Below are 20,189 nucleotides of genomic sequence, written 5' to 3' on the forward strand. Positions count from 1 at the left end.
AAAGGTACTATGCAAAATCGAATTTTACATTTTCTTTTTTCAAATTATTTTAATTTGGGACTCTCATTCAGTTCTTGAGAAATCACAACAAAATATCTCCATGCATATTTGGGGGAAAAAAAAATCCTTCATAGCAAAGGGCCTTTTCTTTCCTGCAAAAAAAATGTTTTTGTGAATTAGAAGCATGTACTGAAATTCACAAACAGCCAACTATCAAAGATTTTAACTTTGGAATGGGGTAGGGACAGGGAACCTAACAAAAGTGAACTCTATCCCCCTCTTCTTAATTAATTGCCAGGGAACAACAGTCAATGGCAAATAAACGACTGTGAAAAGAGTCATTTCATTAGAAAAGATCTGGAAATAAATACAAACTCTACAAAGATAACCTCCACCAGAAAGTTTAGTTGGTGCTGTCCCATTAGATATTGGTTTTGATTTTCCAATTAATAAAATGTGAGGGACTTTCTGAGAATTCATTTTTGATTGGACAACCAGCATGCAAACTCCTGGTCACTCTACTTCGCACTAAAACAATAAGCTGTTTCTACAGTATTATTATATGGGTTTGCAAATAACTGCAGCATAAAATAAAATGATCAGCTTTTTAATAAGTAAATTGTATCTCTTCAATAGGTGTTGCAGAGTGGTACAAAAACACAAAACATTTTTTAGGGACCAATCGAAAAGGAATTCAATACAACTTAAGTGACAACTTGAACACTACAAGGGTAATACAAATATTATTCATTATTTTACACATACACACATACACACACACACACTACAAACTACATTAAAAGAAAAATGCCTTGTGGCTTTGAATGGAATTTCAACTGTCCAGTCCCAAAGCTAATACAGCTTGAGTCACTAGGTTGGGTCTAAGAAGTCAGCTATCTATACAAGGTTCTGGATGCTGCTGATTCCCCTGTACAAAGAAAGTGAATATTCTTCAGAATCTAATTACCAAGTATATGAGAATCAGATAAACATTCTAGCAAAAATGTATAATTTTATGATAGCCTCTTCTCTCTAAAAGTTATTATACTTTTCAAGAACTGTATTTGCTTCCTATTTTGATCTATTTATTCTTTGCAAAAGTAAACTCTGACTTGAATAAACAACTAGGGAGTTTGGTAGTATGATATGAGATAAAAAAATGAATCAAAAGGCAGCATGAATATAGATTGAGCTCTTAGGAGTCAGTCTCCACTATAACCCTTGGGCAAAATGTTGAGTTAACTGTTCCCTTCTGTACTGTATATATTCCCAGTTTCATCCACAATGGAGAGGGTAAGAAGGGCAGTAGGAAAGGGGAGAGGTCGAAAAGGAGGAAATCAAAAGGTAGAGAGTGCTTTGTGAGTAGTAGTTGTTTTTAAGGCAAATAGGGCAAAAAGAAACATAAGATAGTAACAAAAAAAAATTGGGAAAGGATAGAAGAAAAAGCCCAAGAGACTGGAAAAAGAAAGAGAGATATAAAGAAGAAAAAACTGTATTTGGAACCATTTATCACCAGTATTGAGATATATAAAGATAGGTGGCTAGATAAATACAGTTCCTTCTCTATTAAAAAATTTTTTGATTAAGGTCTCAGAACTCAAACCAGTATGATTCCATGAGATCTGGATTATTTTTTAATCTATTTTGTGGCTGAATCATAAATGCCTCAACAAGTCAAAAACCTCAAGTTCTAACGATCTTTAGAAGCATTTAATCACATGTCTAGAAATTTTTAATATGTCAACCAGATTTTTCTTCTTTAGAAATATCTCTAAAATTCCATCAATCCCCGCCCTGCAATTCCTAATTTTGGGACCAACGTCACCTCTACTTGAATTACATTTTTCACTGACTTTAAAATATATCATTAATTTTTGTATCTTTAAAAGAAAAAAAATCACCAATAAGTTTATAACCTGACAATCAATGGATGAATCTGAAGCTGCAGCGAGCCATGATAACACTACGGCACTTCAGCCTGGGTGACAGAGAGAGACCCTGTTTCAAATAAATAAATACATAAATAAACAAACGAAATAAATAACATAAAAAATGAAAAAAGCCTCCGAACTGTGTGTCTGCTTCCCGTCTCATCTCCCAACTTACCCACTCCATCCTTTACTCTGCCATATAAATTACCTGCCTGTAATAGCACCTCCGAGCTAAAAGGTCACTGTGTCTTCCTTCTACCTACATAGGTAAAGTCTAAATTAGATATTACTAGAATAGCATGCAAAGATTTTCACAAACAGAACCCAATCTGCTTTCTAGTCTCACCTTCTGCCACTCCTACATCATAACTCTATCCTGAAGACACAATGAGGATTTCTACTTTTTGTGAATACGTTACAATTGTTTCAAGATTTTCTGTGTATTCTGTGAACTATTTGAACAGTCTCTTTTTCCCTTCTCATCTAGGAATATTTTACTCATACCTCATGACCTGTCTTTCATGAATCATTTTCAAAACGCAGTCATTCCAGGGTACACGTGGGTATTTGGATAATTTCATAAGAATCAATTTCCAGTCAGATCTCCTCTTTCCTAAAACTATCTCCTTCAAAACGCTCTTGTTGAGCACTCTTCTTTCCCACCTCCATTTTCTCTTTCACAAATGATCTTCTCCAATTTACAAATCTTATAATGAAGCACTGTCCAGGGCTTAAAAACTCCTGAGCACCAAGCAACTGGAGACAACTGAGAGTTTTCCTCTAGGGGGAGAATCCTGTAAGAGCAAAGCAAGAAATGGGGAAGGCAGCAGTTCTAGTTTATCAGGCCACTAACTCGTAGACAGGCTCCATGATTTTATCTATAAGTCAGACTATTTATCAATGAGTCCATTTATCTTAGAATTAGGAATCAGAATTGAGATGCAAGGGAAGGAGGTACAGTTAGTTTCTTTAAACTGAAAAAGGAAGTCATACTTTTTCTTACCCAAGTTAAGTCTCATTTGGCTTATTGATTTGACAAATGAAGACTAGTTTTTGTAATGAGAGAATGTGGTGGACATTTTCCAATTTGAACAAAAGTGACAATAGAAGGCTTTGACCAAAAAAATACATATACATACTTAAGGGAAATATATACCACAAGAAAGAAATTGTATCCTTGACAAACGCATTATAACACTTATATCTTGCTGCAAATGCTTGATATTCGTCTGTCTCCCTCCATGGGATCATGACTAATTTATGAAACAAAATATATGTTACTGATTTCTTATTCATTTAAATATCACACTTATCCTAATTGTTCAGTAAATCTCTGCTGGACTATTGGATCAGTCAGAGCTACAATTAAATCTGCTTGTTAAAAATTCCTACTAAAACACAGTACTATTCAAATTGCTAAATAAATAAAAGAAAACCTCCCGATCATAAGTATTCACACTCATTCCTCCCTGTGAACTCCCACTGAATATTACCAGTAACTTAGCATTCTGTGCTGAAAATATTACTTAAGTACATTTCATATTTTCTATAAGATATAAGCTCCCCAAGATCAAGACCATCATCAAATTGACCTCTGTCATCACCTCAGCACCTAAAGTAAACCCTACTTGACCTTTTAAAATGAATTAATAATTTAAAATAACATCAGCCTTTGCTCTTTAAAACACTGATACCTAATTTAATCTTACTGCTCTGTGTTTTGGCTCAGGATAGAGAGGGTAATTCCTAAAAAGAAAAAAATTGCTGTCAGTATATGAATATGATGCCACTGACTCACCACCAAGCAGGGCAGGCATGCTGAGTTATTTTTTCCAGTAGTAATGATGAATTGAGCTGACTGAGCCATTTGGTTCCTCCTGGGACCAGAGGCACACATTTTTTTATGTAGTCTGTCAGGAGTTAAAATATAATTTTTGGCCACTGAGCAAAGTTGGAATTATTTTCTTAAAAAAAAAAAATTGGAGCTATTTCACACAAAGTGACAATGCTAAGAGCCAAAATAAAATAAGCAAGAGTATATGCAATAGAAATAAATGTTTTATCTGTAGTTGGAAGGCCTTATACCTGACCATCTTTAGTTCCTTCATACATGAGTCAGGTTTTGGTCTCAATATCTTATGACTGACCACATGGAAACCAAACACTTATGAGTTGAATTTTACATGTTTTCTTTTCAATTGGCTTATGGTCATACCACAGATTGGCTTTGTAGAAAAAGGAATATCTCTTTGCATTTCAATTTCTACATAAAACCTCCTTCCTAACACTCTTAAGTTTTAAATTAGTTTCATGACCTTAAATGAAAACATACTATTATTTTTTGTTCTTTTATTCTGAAAATGTCAATTTTTAAAACTGATGTTTTTCCATTTTTAATGGTCTATATTCTGATATTCTACCAACAGATAAAGATATTATCAGTAATAAATGGAGAACACCATACAGATTTACTAGTATTTATTAAAATACCTTCTTTTTCTACGTATTAGGCTGCTATCTACCAAAATTAATTATCAAAATGTGAACTATACAAATGAGATTTTGGTTTACTTTGTTTTTAAATCTGTAACCATTTTCAATGGAAAAGCCACCTAACTCATAGGAAAACTATAAGACATTACACTTAAAGTATAAAATAAATTAATTTCATATTAGAAAGAGTTTGAAAATGTACAGATACAAAGAATAGCTGTCTAGACACATGATTGGAAGAGTGTACTAGTAAGAATTGTCAACTTGACATTAGAGTGGTCAACCATCCTACTTTACCTGGAACTAAGGAGAAAGTTTCCCTGGATGCAGGGCTTTTAGTACTAAATCCACAAAAGTCCAGGGCAAACGGAACCAACTGGTCACCCTCTTTGACATAGCAAGCTGAAACTTAGATCTTCAATTACTCTTTATACAACAGTAAAACTAAGTCATTAACATTTTAAAGACAGAATAAATGATGCATTTAACAATTTGGTTTCTTATAACAGCTCAGAATAATGTTTATTTTGTTCGCATTTTTAAAGGAAAATGTAAATAAACCTTAAAATGTTTTTGATAATTCACTTCTATAAGGAATTCAGCCTGTAATGTTTACCTTTCACTTTCTATTATCAAGGTAACTTGCCTCTATGTGTGATATTAACATTCACAAAAAAGATAAAATGAAATAAAAATAAAACAAAATTATTAAATATTTAATTCAAATGAAAACTTTTAGTCCTGATGTAGGAATTTCCAGGTCTTTCTTTTAACTTTTATTTTAGGGGCAGGGGTACATGTGCAGGTTTGTTATACAGATAAACTCATGTCATTAAGGTTTAACACACTATACAAACTAGGGTTTGTTATACTAGTTCATCACTCGGGTAGGAGGCGTCATACCCAACAGATATTTTTTTCTGATCCTCTCCCTCCTCTCACCATCTGTCTGTTGCTACCCTCTTTGTGTCCATGTGTTTTCATCATTTAGCTCCCCGTTACACGTAAGAAAATGCAGTATTTGGTTTTCTGTTCCCTTGTTAGTTTGCTAAAGATAATGGGCTGAAGCACAATCCATGTTCCTGCAAACATTATGATCTCGTTCCCTTTTATGGCTGCACAGTATTTCATGGCATATATGTACCTTTTCTTTATCCAATATGCCATTGATACGCATTTAGGTTGATTCCATGTCTTTTCTATTGTCAGTAGTGATACAATGAACATATATGTGTGCATATATCTTTATAGTAGAATAATATCTATTCCTTTGGGTATATACCCAGTAATAGGATTGCTGGGTCAAATGGTAGTCCTCTTTGAGGAACTGCCACACTGCTTTCCACAAAGGTCGAAATAATTTACATTCCCACCAACAATGTATAAGAGTTCCCTTTTCTCCACAACCTCACCAGCATCTGTCATCTTTTGACTTTTTAGTAATAGCCATTCTGACTGGTGTGAGATGGTATCACATTGTGGTTTTAATTTGCATTTATCTAGCGATCATTGATATTAAGGTTTTTTTCATATGCTTGTTGGCCATATGTATGACTTCTTTAGAAAAGTGTCTGTTCATGTCCTTTCCCCACTTTTTAATGTTTTTTTTTTTTTTCCTTGTAAATCGGGTCACCTTTTTTCCCTCCCTCCCTCCCTCCCTCTCTCTCTCTCTGTCTCTCTCTCTCTCTCTCTCTCTCCCTCTTTCTTTCTTTTTTGAGATGGAGTCTTGCTCTGTCACCCAGGCTGGAGTGTAGTGGCGCAATCACCACTCACTGCAATCTCTGCCTCCCGGGTTCACGCCATTCTCCTGCCTCAGTCTCCCTAGTAGCTGGGACTACAGGTGCCCGCCACCACAACCGGCTAATTTTTTGAATTTTTAGTAGAGACAGAGTTTCACTGTGTTAGCCAGGATGGTCTCAATCTCCTCATGTCGTGACCCTCCCACCTCGGCCTCCCGAAGTGCTGGGATTACAGGCGTGAGCCACCATGCCCGGCCAGTCGGGTCATTTTTATTAAATGTTTTAGGTTAATTACAGTACCCATCAATCAATTTTTATTCTTTTATCACAAAGTGGAGCAAATTTCTTGCCAAACTAATAAAAGTAAAGGAAAAGTCCATCCATTTTAACACGAGATAAGGCAGTTAGCAGTTAAGGCAGTGAGAAACTTACAGGTTCAAAGTAAAAGGTGTACAAAAATAAATATTAGCATCATATAATTACCTTTTACTTAATCACAGCTTTTTTGCCCAAAAAACATTCTCTGCTGGTTCATTTTCTAACTACAAACTAATCAGAGTCTGAATGTTATTCTATAATTATTAAAGAAGGACAGGGCTAATATGCTTAGAAGAAATGTGAAGAGACTTCAACAGAGTAATACATAAATAAATACTGCAAACAGGCACTCTTTACAAGTTTTTCAATCATATATATTATATATATAGTTACATATATAGTCATATATATTATATATATTATTACTAGTGAGTGAATCAGATAGGTGACTTTTTAAAGATGTAAATTATTAACACATGGAAGATATTATTTGAGAGACTACTTCAAAATAAGACTTTTTAAGACAAGATATATCTGAATTTAAACTGCCCAAATTATACATAATTTACACAATTTAAGAAACTGAACACTTTTTACAACAAGTTATACCCATCTAACACATTTGAGGTATGGGTCTGAATTGCCTTAGGAGTAAATTTAAATGAAAACAGCTTTTTAAGGCATCTCATTTGGGATTCAAAGAATACTACTGAGGTTGCCCACTCTTCCTATCAACTAGTATTCAATCTATGTCACTTCAGACTTCTGAAAGAGCTACCAGACCTATATGTGCATACACAATATCAGAACCTAAACACACACACACACACACACACACACACACACACACACACACAATGGATATATAATATGTGCATTTGTATCAGTGTTAGCATGGACATGAATGTAAAGCAATTTGCAATGGAAAGTGATTTCTAATTAATAATTCTCCCCTCATTAGACTACAAATTCCATGAAGAAAGATTGTTTATGTTTCTCTGTAACCATAGAACCTAAAAGGTAGCTAGGCATAAAGTAGATGCTCAGTAAATGTGTTTCATTAACATAGCATATTATGGCCATTGACATCTGTCTTGTGGAATAATCATTAATCATTTGACAGCCAATCTGTCTAAAACTGAGTTACTTCATGTGTAGTTGCCCTCACTGATGTTATAGAGGATAGTACATAAATTTTCAACCAAAATGAATATTAACTCATAACAGTTAATATACCCTTTGCACTGTATAGTTATGGCCCACATGACTTTCCAATAAAATGAACATTTTTTTTCTGTATTTAAATTTAAATCTTTGTTCTGCATTTAAAGGGCCTAAAAAGAAAAAGCAAGTAAAAATGTCAAATTTACCATGGCTTGACTAGAAGGACCATTATATTACCACAGCTGATACAGAACACTGACTCTGCCAAGCTCTGAAAAAAAAGAAAAGGAATAAGACAGACACCAGCCTTGTACTCATAGAATTTGTAGCTTTGTAAAGAACCTACGTAACAAATAATCAAATGAACAAATAAAATAATCACAAATTATAGCAAGTGCAATGAAGGACACAGGGTGCAAAGACAGAAAGTAAAAAAGGAAACAAACTTTAAATAGTACCATAAGGACTGGCTCTGCCGAGGAAGTAACATTTTGGTCAAGATCTGAAGGATGAGAAAAACACAGTCATGTCAAAAGCAGAAGGAAGCACATTCTAAGCACAGAAAACAGCAAGTGCAAAGGCCTCAGGTGGGAAAAAGCTTAGCATTTAGAAGAACTGAAAGAAATCCTGTAAACTTGAACAAAGTTGAAGGGGGTTAAGGTGGGGACACCATCTATGGTTGGAGCTGTAGGCACCAAACTAAAGAATATACATCGAAGTACAATGGGAAGCCATGAAAGGATGTAGGTAGTGAACTAGTAAAATTCAACAAAATTATCTCTATGCCAGGTGGACAATGAGAGCAAGGGGCAAGAATGGGAGTAATAGCGAGCCCTTTGCCTTGATATATTAATTAAATTTCATCACCTAGAGAAGGCAGGGAAGCATTTTTTAAAGTTGTTTATTTGCCTCTAAATTGTTGAACATTTATGTTTTAAGTAATCTTTGGTTTTTCCACTACCTACTCATTGTTTTAAATACACATAATATTTTGCTAAGAAAATTTCTGGAGTAGGAACGTCCAGAAGTCTTAAATGACACAGATTGAAGACTACTCGGCAGGAAGAACGGGCAACTTCAACAGTCTCCTTTGAATCCCAAATGAGATGCCTTAAATCTTGGCTTTTCTGCCTACTAGATATATGAAGACTCTAGATTTAGTGTCCTCACCTGTAAAATGGCGATAATAGAATTTATCTCATAGAGATATTATGAAGATTAAATTATATAATCTGTGTAAAGTTTTTATAATCATAGGCTAATAAGAATTAAATAAAATAATCCATATAAAGCACTTGGCAACTAGATCATTAAAATCAGATATAGTATTGTTATTTTAACTATGATTGAAATTCAGCCTGAGAAGCCTTCCTTTATTAGCTGTCCTTTTTCTATTAATTTGAAAATACAATTTCTCCTGCAACGTCAAAGTTCAGCAGAAGATATCATAGCTGCAATTGTGATTCCTCAAATAATCAGGTCTAATGTGTATATAGTAACACTCTTCCAAGTGAGTGGGTAAATATAACATTATAGTTGTGTCCGCTGAATCATCTAAATTAGATTTATCCAGCATTCCAGGGAGTGGTGAGTCGAGTATTAACAGGGAGATTCAGTTATTGAGTAGTTAAAACAATGTCCACACAAAGTAGCATGAAAAATATTATACACGATCAACCTGTACTAGGGAAGGCAAACCAGTAATGAACTTGCACAAAGATTTGGTTGACTACCAGCAATATATATATTTTTAAGTATTTTACCTATAGCTTCATAATTGATCTTTAGCTTCTTACTCTACTGGCTTTCATAATACCATGCAGTAGCATCTATTGCAACCACAAGCTTGCTTTAATTAGTGTAATTTTGAACAATGTATCTTCATTACTAGATGGAAACTTCTTGAACGAACAGAGCACATCTGCTTTTGTTTAGCATGGTGTCCCCAGCAAAGTCTGATACTTGGTGGGCAACTGCAGCAGCTGCTGTGGTGCACTGGCCAGATCCCCCAGTCAGGATTCCCCTTCAGAATCAAGGATATCCTCCTCTGGACTTCTAGGAATATTAGCTGCTGACTACTCACAGCTGTGCCACTCAGGGTTGCACTATTTCCCTGGTAAATGCAAGACTGCGAAGACCAAATTCAAAAGCCATCCCAGCTCCAGAGCTCACCACAGGGCTGACTCACATCTCTATTCCAACCTCATCAAAGTTCAAGTCCCTCTTTCCAACTCTCTTCAGTCCCACAGGTGTTGGTCCTGGGAGTGCTCTCCAATAAACCTACTGCACACAAATCTCACATTCTGTTTCTCGGCAACCTGCCCGAAGACATTATCCAACAAACACTTGTGGAATAAATGAACGCAATATGGCTGCTAGATCCAGACAAACCTTCTTTTAAAAGAAAAATATATTTTCAAAGCATAAAACAGTAAAATTGATAAAGATGCACAAATGTGCTTAAAAACAGTCATATCACTATATGTCACTATATTATGTAATGTTATCCAACAAAATATAATTATCTTAATTGATTTAATACCTTGTCTTTCACTCTGAGACCACAAATCAATTAAAAGCTAATAATAGTTCTACAGAAATCTCAAGATTATTTTTAAGAAATAACAGTTTTTTTACAATTAATACAAGAGTTTAAATATAAAAAGCAGTTTATGAATTCTTTAGTATAACATTAACTTCATCATACAAAGCTGAATAAAAAATGGAAGCGATGAAAAAAGTTTTAGCTTAAAGATCAAAAAGCATATACTAAAATAGGAGGTGTGGAAAAGATATTCAAGTTTATTTTCCTCCATATAAAGTACTAAAATCCCCTAGGGCTATTTGGAGTCTTAAAGTGCACAGCTTAAAGAAATGGGATTCAAAAATCATCGTTTTTCTACTTCAAGAATCAATATTTATCTCAGGCCACAAGCTAGATCTTAATCGCTTTGGCGGGAAGCGCTTCAGTTCTAATGGATGTAAAAAGAGAGACCAGAATTATGTTTTCAAATATATCCTATCACCTATCCTTCAACTAGCCTTCTCAGAGACTTAATTCTTTCTCTGACCTAAGACGTTCTGAACGTCTTACACAATTCTTTCTTTACCGGCACTTTGATGACTCATAATTATTTTTAGGATCAAAAATCTAACGTACCCATCCTCCCATTTGCCAGTACTACCAAGTATAACAAACACACACATCTATTGCTGACAATTAAATTAATTTCCTCCATCTACAAACACTGTCATTCAGAGAAAGTTGACTGAAGGGCAGGAAACAGATTGTGAGGGGCTGCTGAGCCCCATAGGCAGAACTTTTAAACAAAAATTATGTTTGCCAATAATAGTAAAGAGGCTAATATGTAACTTACAGTGTTCTGTTCTCCCTTTTACTTTACCAAATGCAAATTCAAACATCTCACCCTTCTCAGAAGCAAATAACTAATTTTCTTAAAAAGGCACAGTCTCACTAAATTCTACTTTTCAACAAAATTTAAACATTTGGTTTAATTTTATTCCAAAAGCACTAAAACAGTTTGATGTCACTGTTGATTACTCTCTTTTTCTTTCTCAGTAAAGTTATCTCAAAATCAAATTGTCTAACTGAAAGCAAACAAACATGCCAACAAACAAGAAACTAAATTTTGAAATTCTGTCAACAAACAGAAGAAAGAGAATTCTAGAAGAAAACAATTCCACTTAGGTATAGGAGAGGACCTAAGGACAATTAGGAAATTTAGTTATCACAATTTGGAAGCAGGAAGAATCCACACACACACACACACAAAAGCAAGTAGATAGTAAACATGAAAATAGTTAAATACAAACTCACAAGTAGACAGTAAAAATGCTAAAAATGATCATCATTTTAATGGCTCACCTCTGCTTTCCCAAATGTTCTCCAGTCACACCCAAGATAAAATATGAAGGCATATTAAGATTGCCATGGGCCTTGTATACAAAATTTGTATCCAGTAATAAAAGTTGAGAGCTCAGCACTGGCTAAAACTGACTCATCAAAGTCATTACTCCTTTAGGTTCTCAATTACATCAGGGATTCCATAGGCATGAAAAGGCATCACACTCTTTAGATGCAACAACAGTTAAAATGTAGTGCACCAAGGGTACAGTAGAACACATTTTACTGTACATTGACATTAAGCAGATCTTAGGCAAATATAATCTAGAATCGTTTGATTAAGGAGGTTTAAAATAAAAAGAGCCTCAGTGACTAGTTTTTGTCTTTTGTATTTTGTGTGCGTGTGTGTTTTTTGTTCTGTTTTGTTTTGTTTTTGTTTTGTTTTTTGTTTTTGAAGGGGGGTGAGGTAGATAGCTACTGGAACACAGGATCAACTGGTTTGTACATAATTTTATTGCTACAGTTCTGCACATACTTAGGTTCAGAAATACAGCAGATGAATGCATTTCTAAAAGTGAGCGTACACACTGGAACGAAGCAACAGTTAAGATTGTGAGTTCTCTGAAAATCTTTTCGCCCTTTAAAGTTTATATACACAATAGAGTTCTCTCCAGAGGACATCATCACACAAAACCACTCCAGTAGGAACTACTGGGAATTACCAAATTACATAAAATTAACGGGATGTGGCTCTGTGCAATGAATAAATTTATAACTAAATGACGTGTGCCTTTCACTTTTTATTTCACTGAGTGAGTTGTTAGAATAATCAATTCAATCAGGTATATTAGAGAAACCCATTATATGTCTGATGGGTAGTTTTGTTCCCACTAGCCCCCTTATTAAGATTTCTGTTTGTGTGTAAAGAAAAATAACCAGGTTGGTCCTGGAATCTATAATGTGGGAGGCTGGGAAATCACATATGCAAACAGGAAAAAATAAAAAGAGAAAGTAGGATTTGGGTAACAGAAACAAAAGAATAAAAAGACACATCAGAATTTAAATGTTTTCTAAATAAATCAAATACCTTCAATTTTAAAATAGACAAAATTTGCTAATATTCAGAAAACCTTTCGAACATTTTAAAAAATAATAAGGATGGAATTACTGTGATGCAACCTTACAATACTCCAAGTCCACACAGATTTGCCCTATGTCCAAAAGATCCACATTGTAACATGCAGAGGCAACAATATGTTCCACAAGAATGTAAGCAAGATGATTTTCTTCTTCTTTTCTTTTTCTATTTTTATTTTTTTTATTTTTGAGACAGAGTCTTGCTTTGTCATCCAGGCTGCAACCGTGACCTCCCAGGCTTAAGTGATCCTCCCACCTCAGCCTCCCAAGTAGCTAGGAACAAGTGCACACTACCACGGCTGGCTAATTTTTAATTTTTTTGTAGAGACAGGGTCTCCCTACGTAGCACAGGAAGGTCCCAAACTCCTGGACTCAAGCGATTCTCCTGCTTCAGCCTCCTGAAATTCTGGGATTACAGGCATAAGCCACCATGCCTGGCCAAGATACGTAAGAGGAGATGGTATGGTACAGTGAAAAGAGAAATGACCTAGGCTTTCATTCTTGCAATGAGGTGAACCTTTGCACTCCTATGAAAAAGTGCTTCATCTATAAACCAGCAATATCCTTTTTCCTAGCTGCTTCATAGTTTTGACAGGAAAGCCACCTAAGATAATATGTGGAAAACCTTTTTAAATGTTAGAGCAGTTTACAGATCAAAGGTAACACAAATTACAGGTGATATTAATGTTGCTAACTCTAACGAAAAAAGCAAGTGCTCAGCAAATATTTGTTGAATAAAAGAAAGAATATTTTAAAATAATTTCTAAACCTGAAATCAAATGATTCAATCATTTTATTTTATATTTATATTAATGTCATATTGTGGAATACTTTAGTTGTCTATAACAATAACCAATATTAATCCAATGCTTACTATTTGCCAGGTCCTGTTTTAAAGCCTAGAAATATTAACCTGGCAGTAACTTCCTGAGATAGAACGTATTATTAGAATCTATTTCATCTGTAAATCTTTATTTGCTTTATTTATTTACTTCATTTAAATTACTTAAACTAAAATACAGGGCTAGATAATATACCAAAAATCACACAGTCTCAACTCAAACCTAGAAAATCTGATTCCAGTAACCATGCTTTTAAACTAAAAATGAATTCATTAATACATGTACACTTAGGCAAATTGCTAAGTGTATCTGTACAAATGTTACAGTACATCACCAAAACAGTATTTTCAGGTAAAATCAATTCAGGATTGTTGTTAACTGTACTGTGCTACACAGTCATAATTCTTTTAATATTCTGGAACTATCAGATATCAGTTTTATGGTATCATATCAATTATATGACCTGTTTCACTCTTCTGCCTTCAAAATACTTCCTTCTTTGTTCCAAAATATACTCGTAATTGAGCATCTTGTTTTGTGCAGATATAGAAATGCTTAAAAATGAAATTCTTAAGACTCATAGTAGAAACACCTAGATTACATGAATGTCTACAGAGAGCAGTTAGATTATTAATGGCTTATTTACTAATGACTGCAATAAGCATCATATTAGACACTGAATGGGGATAGATAAGCAATTAAAGACATGACCTTAATCAGTTACTTTTTTTAATTAGTTATTTTTAAAATCTAATTAAGACACAAAACATACTTAAGTGAGATGACCTGAAAACTACATTTTAAAAAACCACTTATTTCCAGTTGAAAACTGGTAAGCTATTAGTCAAATACACAAGTCCTAAGGAGGAACAGGAAGGGTCAAACTCAGGGGAGACAAGTGCCAGAGAATAAAAATTAAGTTAAACTACTCTATGTGCTTGAGATTGTTCAGTAAGGAAAATATTGGTTTAATAAAATTTTTTAAAAAACAAAAAACAGTAAAACTGAATTCTCCACCCATATCCTGCATCATGGATTTGCAGGACTTCCAGGGTGTCTTGTATGTGTCATTATCAAAATATGTTACATTAAGAAATCTGGGCCATGTGTGGTTGCTTACACCTGTAATCCCAACATTGGGAGGCTAAGGCAGGAGAATAGTTTGAGGCCAGGAGTTCAAGACCAACCTGGGCAATATAGCAATACCCCTGTCTCTACAAAAAAAATAAAATATTAGCTGGGCATGGTGGCATATGCCTAAGTCCCAGCTACTCAGGAGGCTGAGGCAGGAGGATCACTGTAGCCCAGGAGTTGGAGGCTGAAGTAAGCTATGATCGCATACTGTACTCCAGCCTCGGTAACACAAAGAGACCTCATTCCTTGAACAAGAGCTCACTGTGCCACTGAATCTGGGTTCTATAACCCACTAATATGGCAGCAGCTTGTGCAGTGGAATATTACTGGGTTAAAGTGAACAGAAAGGTTGACGATACCATGGCAGTGGCTCCAAAACAAGAATGATTCAAAACCAGAGGAAATCATGTAGGACAAAACCATTTTCCTTTACATCTCACCTTTATCAACCTACAAACTGGAAGAATCCACTCCTGCTTTTTCCTTCTGCTCAGCTTCCTCAAACCGCCCAACTCCCACTGTCAATCTGTTTTAGGCAGCTCCCTGACTCCCATATACACTGTATGTGTGCACACATACGCACACATGAACACATATCCTCACATAGTGCATATTCTTATTTGTACACCTAATGATAAAGAACATATTGCCCATTCTGAACCACGTATAAAAGCATTAGGCTAAGAAACAGCACAAGGAGTCACAGACTGGGGCTGTGGAAATAAGTACAGTTGACCCTGCATATCTCTGGGTTCCACATCTATGGATTCAACCGAAGGCAAATTAAATATACATAGGGGAAAAAATCAGCAACTACACTGAACATGTACAGCCTTTTTTCCTATCATCATCCCTAAACAATGATATAACAATTATTTACATAGAATTTACATTTTATTAGGGATTATAAGTATTCTAGAGATGATTTCAAATATATACGAGGATATCCATAGGTTACATGCAAATACTACACCATTTTATATAATAGATTTGAGCATCTGTGAATTTTGGTATCCTTGGGAGGTCCTGGAACGAATCCCACATGGATGCCGAGGGAGGACTGTATTTGGTTAAGAATTCTTGGCCAGGAATTAAATATCTCAGTTCAAATCCCAGTTCTTCTCTACATGCCTGTGTGGTCTTGGGTAGTTATTCCATCTTTCCGACCCTCAATTTTCTCATTCATTGACCCCTGGACAAAGAAACTGCTAATGTACTTTCCAGTTCAAAACTATTAATTCTTGAAAAAATAAAAGTGAATTCAAATGAGGACAGCAAAGTTTTGATTTATAAGATAAGGTATGTTATCTTTTTTATAGAACCACAAATGTTCTGCCTCATGGCACCTGGGATCATAGTCTCTAAGTGAAGAGTATATTGGCTTCCCTATGCCAAAGGAAAGACCGTATCTTCCAAATATTTGAACCATGAAAGGAATATAGCAGGTCCTTTGTCCTTAAACCATCTCATATTTAGTTCCAATGTAACTTTTAAAACAACATTTCAGTATATAAGTTAGTTTCCTAAAATGCCTTCTATAGAAAAGTGACACCAGGACCAACCTCCAATAATATGCATGTCTTTATTCTCTACCAATGTCTACCGTTTACCACACAAATGTAACTTAGAATCCACACAGTTCTAAGGGATCTCTTGTTTTATTCATTTCTGTTATGTTAGTGAGAAAAGAGTAAGGGAGGCTATATAATTAACCTCTTCAATCTGCAAGTTGAACAACCTGGAAACAGCACACAAAGAAGTCAGTACACAGAGTATTCCAAGAGCATGTAACATGCTGCTTTTAATCAACACCACGGAATAAAAGCAAGTGAGAAACAATTTCCTCATCATAGTGCTAATGAGGACTGACTAACAACACAATTAAGAGTATGCTGTACGCCCTCCCCCATGGTAGATAAAAGAGATGCCTATGCTCAGACACAAACACACTAAATCAACACATGAAAACACAACAACATACAGAATAGATCTGTTATTTGATGTGGCATACACTTCATATGCTTCAGAAGAATTCAAAATACTTCAGTACCTTTTCCTTGAAGTTGTGCTATACATGATTCAGTTAAGTTTGGAATTAGTTACTATGCAATTTACACCTGATTCAAACTGACACAGTCAGAGCTCTCTGTTCTGCGTCGAAATACCTGCCTGCAAAATGTTTAGAGATGCCAAATACATGGCTCTGTGAGACGCTGCTTTAAAGGAGACTATTTAAAGTCGTTTCCAAGCTATTTCATAATTTCATGTGCGTCACTGACAAGAAAGAAAAGAAAAATCGACTCTGCCTATGAAATTGGGCTATCATAAACACCAGCCCACATATATTTCAAAGAAATCTAGTGAAATTTAATGAGATTGGTGAATAGTTTTTCCATACTTCTCTGAATAGTTTTTTTTCATGGCTTCCCATCAGGCTTTTTAAAAGATAAAAAGAAAGCAATCTGATTACACAAAGGACAAGGCTCACAGACTGCGCAAGACAATTTCCAACATGGAACTGTTGGGTAGTCCTACCATCCAACTGCACGTGTTTATCACATGTTTAATTCGCCATCTTCTCCCATAGAGCACCAGCTCCTCTGTACCCTAGTTCAGTCTTATTAGTAGCACCAACATATTTGTAATCTCCTCAAACAGAACATCAAGGGCTTATTTCTGATTTTTCACCTTTTTATCCCAAAGAGTACAAATGAATTGAATTCAGTCACTATATATCACACACTTTTACCATTACTTTGCAATCTGCTACAACATCCTATAGGTTTTTCGTTTGTTTGTTTGAAACGGGTCTTGAATTTACCTCTTATCCTCCAAAGTCATTGTTATCACTCTAGACCAGACTGTCATCAGCTCTCCCCTGAAGGATTTCAAGAGCTACTATCTTTTACTCCTCTATGTATCCAGTTTATCTCTAGAAGATTTATCTTCCTAAAACACTAGGTAAATAGATCCTCTAAATCTATAATGGTTCCATCAATGTTCTATAACAGTATTTATCAACGTATATTTTGTCCTCCACTCCACCCCCAAAAATACACATGGCCAATCAGGTATGAGATATTCTGCTTGTTACTGTCCCTTCTTGGATTTTCACTGTGTATATTAACATACGAAAGTTTCTGAAGTCTTGAGGTGCAGTAATCTATTTATCTTTCTTTAATCTAGCATATTCCACACTTACTTGAACAAGGGACCCTTCCTCCCCTCAGAACACATATCAAAGAAGTAATTTTGGAAATTATATTATCATTCATTGATTCCATACACTACCCTGGCTTTCAATTCCCTTCTCCTTCCTACGAACCCATTGTCACTCATTTCTTTCCCAACCCAGTTGCTCATGTTGTCTCTCCACCTATCTCTGCCTCCTCATTTCTATACAGTTAAATTCTACTAGTCTTCACAAGTCATCCGTGAAATCTTCCATGATAATCTTCCCAATCACCTCCTCCTACACAGGCTTCTGTCTTTCCCAATTAGAGCATAAACTCCTTAAATAAAGTATCTGTATATCTTATGAAGTATTTCCTTTACTTCCAGCAAAAAGTGCATGTAGTAGGGACTAAATGAGTGTGTGTTGATGGTCGTATTATTACCTGATACAAAGAAATGCCCATACAGAGTGAGATATCAACTACAATCCACATGCTAGAATACAGCACTGGAATGTGTTAAGAGACAAAGAGACCAATGAGATGCTACTTATTTATTCTGATCATCTTTAACCGGTGAAGTCATATGAAGAACTATGGCAATCCAAAGTTATTTGAAAACAAAACTTTAGGTCACTTTAGAAAAGGAGACCAAATGTACATCCAAAACCACTGACATCTATTTTCTAGTCAAATGATAATCAAATCTTAATTAGTAACAAGTTACAAGCTATATATAATCAAATCTGAATTAGAAACAAGTTACAAGCTATATAGGTTAAAGTATTTATTTTAGTCTTCATATAAACAAAAAAATAACTTCCATATATTACTCTGAGTATAAAACAACTGTCAATTAAATCGGTATAGACATAGTTTTGCACATACACACACAGTGTGTTTATATATATGTATCTGTGTATATGTATAAATGCATATATATCATATATATTCACGAGTCTCCTTCCATATATATAAAGTTAAAGGGCTTTGTTATTTGTGATTTATAATAGATTTAATTAAAGAGTAGTGCTAATGAGGCAAAGGTGAAAAAAACTCAATCTGAGGCAATTGACTTAACCTTGAATTTGCAGGCTTCTCCTATAACCCTTCGTCTTCTAGCTACCCCACAAAATAACAGAATGAGAAAAAGTCATCAACCTTATGAGAAAAACAAAGTATATACAGTAAGTACAACATACGTACTTTCTTCAGAGCAAATATAGTTAGTTTGCATTCAAATGCAAATCACACACCAACTCACTGAGTAAAAGAGTATACTCCCCTCAACATAAAGTCAATTTATCGAATATTAGATATTAAACGTTTTAATGCCTAACAGAGATGTGGTCATGCCTTCCTTGTCATCTTTTCTCTTTCTTTTTTTTTTTTTTTTTGAGATGGAGTTTCGCTATCGCCTAGGCAGGCTGGAGTGCAGTGGTGCAATCTCGGCTCACAGGAACCTTCGCCTGCTGGGCTCAAGAGATTCTTCCGCCTCAGCCTTCCGAGTAGCTGGGATTACAGGTGTTTACCCTCCACATCCGGATAATTTTTGTATCTTTGGTAGAGACAGCATTTCACTGTGTTGGCCAGGCTAGTCTCAAACTCCTGGCCTCAGGTGATCCTCTTACCTCAGCCTCCCAAAGTGCTGGTATTACAGGCCTCCTTGTCATCTTAATACATATCTACCTCTTTGCCATCACAGAAGGTTTTCCCTCACCAACCCTTCCTATGTCCCATTATGCTATTCTATATTTTGTAGTAAGCACAGTATAAGCATCATTTCTTTATTTACCATGAGCAAAGAATTTACAAAATTTAAGTGATGTAGCTTATTATGTTTTCCCTATATATATATTTTTTCATTCCGCTTGTGATTTATTTTTTATGTGTTAAGGTATAATCAGGAAACAGATATCAAAGTAGGTATTTCAACAAAAGAATTTTAATATAGAAAGTTGCTTACAGTTGTCAGAGGGCTAAAGGAGGAAAATAGCAATACTGAAGAACATAATAACAAAACAGTGGCAGTAAACTAACCGATAGTTATTGAGTGCTAGTATATATATGCCCCTTCACTATGCACTGCCTGAAGGGGGACAAAAAGCCTTCCTTGCCCATTAAAGATGACAATAAAATAATAAAATTAGTGTGTATACATATGTATACGTGTGTGTGTGTATATATACACACACTTTTTAAAGCTTTATATATGTGTGTATACACACACACATACACACACACATATATATATATGAGAGAGAGAGAGAGTCGAATATATAAACAGTGTCCCAAGAGAGGAGGTGTTGAATTAATTGCTCCTGAATGATAATGGAAAGGAGCTTGGAAACAGCAAATACTAGTAATTAGAAGATAAAAATTCTAGTCTGGCC

At 35.1% G+C, this 20,189-nt stretch overlaps 1 protein-coding gene across 4 annotated transcripts in view; it reads right to left on the minus strand.

Annotated features, from left to right (window-relative positions):
• Positions 1–20,189, minus strand: part of PPP3CA (protein phosphatase 3 catalytic subunit alpha) — a 330,349-nt gene that overhangs the window by 207,028 nt on the left and 103,132 nt on the right. Inside the window, exon 1 of one of the 4 annotated variants that reach the window (XM_073017514.1) lies at positions 11,532–12,065. The exons of the other annotated variants lie outside the window; for them this stretch is intronic. The gene's annotated coding sequence lies outside the window, so the exon portion shown is untranslated. Of the gene's footprint in view, positions 1–11,531; positions 12,066–20,189 lie in introns of those variants that run through there. 4 annotated transcript variants of the gene reach the window in all.

The sequence above is a fragment of the Chlorocebus sabaeus genome, chromosome 7, assembly GCF_047675955.1.
Source record: "Chlorocebus sabaeus isolate Y175 chromosome 7, mChlSab1.0.hap1, whole genome shotgun sequence".
NCBI lineage: Eukaryota > Metazoa > Chordata > Mammalia > Primates > Cercopithecidae > Chlorocebus > Chlorocebus sabaeus.